The sequence below is a fragment of the Coffea arabica genome, chromosome 5c, assembly GCF_036785885.1.
Source record: "Coffea arabica cultivar ET-39 chromosome 5c, Coffea Arabica ET-39 HiFi, whole genome shotgun sequence".
Classification (NCBI taxonomy): domain Eukaryota; kingdom Viridiplantae; phylum Streptophyta; class Magnoliopsida; order Gentianales; family Rubiaceae; genus Coffea; species Coffea arabica.
The window spans coordinates 29,604,808-29,609,601 of NC_092319.1; the positions used below are offsets into that span (position 1 = coordinate 29,604,808).

Below are 4,794 nucleotides of genomic sequence, written 5' to 3' on the forward strand. Positions count from 1 at the left end.
TGCAAGGCCCTAACAAAGCAGCAACACATAGCATATAAACAAGCAATAAAGCTAAGGAGCCTGTTACATTTGCGAACTAAAACAAAAGGGGAAGGGGGAAATGGACAAAATGCTCGCCGAGCCCTATCTATTACAAACCAAGAGGTGTACACATACCCCACAAACAAATAATGAAAAAGCAAAAATAAATGAAGTAGATGACAGAAATTTAAAGCAAGGTAAGGATAGCAAATTAGGCATGCAATTCTCACTTAGCACGTTGGATCACTTAGAGAGTGACAAAAAAGATAAAAGAAAGTTATACCTCCCCCGTTTGTGAAGCTAGTAAAAAGTAGAATGGCTTCAAAATAATAGAGGAATCAATGCACCAATTAAATAGTAAAGTATAAGGAAAATCACCAAAAATTCCCTTAATTGCAACTCAAATGAAATCACATAATGCATGATTACCAAAAAAGTGGAATGATCCATCAAATTCCCAAAAATAGCAACTATTAAGGACCCAATTGCAATATTAATAAATCACCCAAACCCAATTCAAACATTTTAGGAACTTCAAGGGTCCAAAAGCAAAGAGAGAGTCATGTCATGGTTCCAATTGCAATCAATTTAGGACTCAATTGCAAGAAATGAAAACATAATTGGGTCTTAATGAAACAAGGGGATATGTGAATGATCAAAATGCAATTATTCTAGGACTTGAAGGGTCAAAGTGAAAATTTTAGAAATATTTCATGCATGCGTATGAATTGCTACGAGGCTATGTTTCTGCAACAAAGTTTCAACCATTTCTTAAACTTTCTGCAACATTCCAGCCACATTTTGCTCTTTGATTCATTATCTCAAACAAACAAAAATTCAAAGTCTCAAACCACTAATACCACACGGTCATTAAACATTCATCTCACTTTCCAACATAAGATCTTTATGTTTAAACATCAGAAAATCATGCAAAAGGTCACGCAAGCAGCAAATTTCTGGAAAAACAAACATACAAGAACTGGTTCGGCACTTGAACTGTCTAAGTTCCAGCCAAGTTTTCCAACATGCTTCAAGTATTTAAGATCTAAATATGCAAACTCAGCACCAAACTTCCACTTCCCCCACCCTCTTTCTACACAAAACTGACCAATAGATTAGAAGAAACCAAAGCCTAGTGCATGGTTACAGTGAAAGAAAACAGCAAAGTAGCCACGGCAACCTTGCTCTGCTGCAAATTCTGCGACCAGCAGTTTCATGTCTTCCTTACCTAGTTCAAGGGTATTCATGCACAGTAACTCAAGTCCGGACACTTCCTAAACTGAACAGACATAGCCATGGTAGTTCAAAGCAAACAACGGCAAAAAGAAGGAAAATGCAGTCTGGCCGAATTGATAAAAATGCAACAGAATTTCTGCTATCAACAAAAACAAAACAAGTAAGCTGCTGTATTTTTTTTTAGGCGAAACATACCTATGTGCTGAGTTAGTGGGCTATTGTGAACAAACAAATCATCGTTTTTATCAAAACACAAGCACAATCCATCTAAAAAAATGATAAAACGCGAACTGAACATTCAACGAAAGAAAATCAGCAACAAATGGCCAAAAACAGCGTCTGAATACGCATTCATCTCTCGGTCCCCAACAAGAAAAGTCTAAACACATCTTTGTTAGAAAACACTCACAGCATCCTAAACAATCAGCAAATGAAAACAATACCATCAAACGAGCAACCCAAGAGAGAACAAAAACTGATCTTTCCCGTACTGCTGTATCGAATCGAGCCTCAAGTTTGTTGCAGCGAATTTTGTGCTCGATGCTCAGCCTAAAGTAAACTAAAACCCAGGCAATAGGATCGGCAAACATCACACAAGTCAAGCAAATATAACAGTCTCACTGTGAATCATATACTCAAACCCAAACTTAAACCAGACTTACGGACTAAAATGAAAGGCTACAAGCGACCATTGAACCAACAGATAGCAAAAAAGTTCAAACCAACAAAGGAAGACAGTTTCTAATTCTAAAAGAGATAAGGATATTACCTTAATCACAAAATGAATCGGGGAAGGACCAAGAAAAGAATTCGGATGATTCTGCCAGGCTTTCGGAAGACGTAAATGGAGACCAGCGATGATAACACAGCACCATCCTTGCAACTTCAAATCTCCTTTCTTCCTGACTCTGCCCCCATTCTATTTTCTGTTTTCTTCCTCCTTCTTGCCGTCCACCTTTTAGCTATCTCTCCTTCCTCTCTCTAACTTCCAACCGCCTCCTTGAAGCTCTCTCTCAATCTTTTGTTTTTCCTTATCTGGTTTCTCTCGGCGCCATCGTTCTTGGACAGAAACGATGAGCTGATTTCCTTGCTGACTTGGTGGCTAGCTGCTTCTTTGGTTCCCTTATTGTCACTCAGAAAAATTTTCTTTCTTTTCAGCCGCTACTCCGATCCCTCTACCTTCTTCTGGTTCCTCATCTTTCTCCCCTTTTTCCTCTCAGATTTTTTTTCGATCTCTTATGCCGCCGCCTACCTTCCGTTTGTTTTTTTCTTTTTCTTGCCGTAACCTTCACTCCCGTCACCTCTCTCTCTCGCTCTCCCAACTCAGCCGAAACCTAGCCCCCCAAAAAATCTAGAATCCTCTCCTTCCAGGTGTCCTAGACACCTGGCCTCTTATGGCTCCTCAAATTGTGTTCAAGGACCTCCTGCCATTTCTGTTTGCAAGCTGCGTTAAAAAATGCAGCTTTTTCTGCTGCGACGTTTTTTTTTTTTTTTTTTTTTTAAAACAACTTGATAATTACAAAAATGATAAAATAAAAATATAAATAATAAATTGACAAAAACCAGATAATAATAATAATAATGAAAATAATTTAAAAACTAAACAACTAGAAACAACAAAAATGGCCATTTTTCCATCTTTTTTCTACATTTTTTCTTTTTCATAGTTTTTTTCTCATTTTTCACCTTTTCTCTTTTTTCTAAATGAATCAAACAACAATAAAAGATAAATTAAGTCGAAATGACTAAAATAAAGCTAAATAAAACAAAATTGCTATTTTTCTTTTCTTTTTCCTTTTTTTTTTCCTTTTTTATGATTTTTCTTTTTTCATGATTTTTCTACGCTAAAACTTAAAAATAAAATAAAAACTAGAAACTAAAAAAAAAACTAAAAGCAACCACGACAAATGAAAATAAAAAATAAAATAATAAAAAAAAATTACACCAAAAATTTGGTGTCTACAGTAGGATTAAGGTGAGTGGTGAAGTGGTTTGAGAAGCAAAGGTGCTAAGTTGCTTGTTATCTTGAGGTTACAAGGTGAGTTGTTAAGAATCTTTCCCTTTAGCTTTGATAATGTTCAATTGGTGGCTTTATTGGTTTAATATGATGACATATGGTGTGATTATGGTTTGTTTATGGTTGGAAGTGAAGGTTTGATGAATTTTGATTTATTATTGTTATTTTTCTGTTTCGTATGAGGATCATGGGGTGATCATGGTATGATGGCTGGTAATGGTGTAAAATGAACCTTGTATATGATAGTTGAAGTTGGTTGCGGAAAATTTCTGGTTTGATACGAAATTCCAGGTTTAGGGTTAACATTTGCCCTGTTCTGACCGGATTTATTTGAGCATGTTAGAGGCCGAATCAGGCTTAGGTTAAAACATAAAAGTTGTTGGAAATGGTGCTAACTAGCTGCCTACAAAATTTCAGCTCGATCCGAGCACTGTAACATATGAAATGACTGAAATACCCTTGACTGCCCATGAACCCTGTTCCGCGCCCAGATTTCTATTTTCATGGAAATTTCCATTTTTGATCATGAAAATGCATGATTTGACCTTGGAGGTCTTCATAAGGAATGTAGGTATATGTTTTGGCTTCGAAACACCATAAAATTTGTTTCAATCCAATAAGGGTAGCTTCAGTTATGGATATTGTGCCGAAAGGTGTTAAACGGAACTTTTATACATTAACTGCGATCGTTGCGGAAAATTTACGCTTGAGGGAATGAATTCCGATTTCTAGGGTTTAATTGGGGGTTTTTCTAATGGTGGCTCTTAAGCTTCTAATTAGCTTTGATTGAGGGATATTGTGGCCTAATTGGATATATTTTATTGCTTATTAACCGTATGTGTGATTGGTAATATATTGTAGGTTGGAAATGAAGCATTTATGGGGAAATGCTATCCGAACTTTGAGAATGTATGATTGCTTTGAGTTTGTGATTTAGGGTTTGGACTCGGGCAAGGTAATGATATATGATGGATGGTTTCTGAGCCGTGGAGGTGAGTGACCCTAAACTGTTTCCAAAGTACTTTTGAAATGTTTCTTGCATTATTTACTCGACTGCATATCATGTGTACGCGCGTGCGAGTTCATGATATGATTTGGCTTAAATGAGTTCTTGGGGAGTCTTGTGCTGAACACCAACGTCTCCACTCCTGTTTATTGTTCATGACATGATCGGGAGCACCAACGTTGCTCCCCCTTATTATTTAACGTTAAGTAATCTATTTGAGCGTTGGGTGTTTAAGTATAATGATTTCACTAGCTCATGAGAGCAATAAACGTACATTTGATTACTGATTCATGATATCATTGAAATGAACGATTGTGAAATATATTTGATTACTGATTTTATTGGTTACTCATTGAGCTTTTAGCTCACTGCAAAACTATTTTATTCCCCTCCACAGGGCTCGAGGCGAAGGAAGGGCTTGTAGTATTTATTCATGTGATCGGATGGATTATCTCATGTATAGTTTGAATTTAGAATTCCTCTTGCATAATAGTTGGTATCAAGGATTGTATGA

The 4,794-nt window shown here is 36.5% G+C and overlaps 1 long non-coding RNA gene across 1 annotated transcript; it reads right to left on the reverse strand.

The window, feature by feature from the left end:
• LOC140007696 (uncharacterized) lies at positions 1–2,740 on the reverse strand. The gene is made up of 2 exons (XR_011815040.1): positions 2,027–2,740; positions 1–1,816 (listed from the first exon to the last, which is right to left on the reverse strand). It is a non-coding gene; the product is annotated as an uncharacterized lncRNA (long non-coding RNA).
• Positions 2,741–4,794: the final 2,054 nt, after the last annotated feature.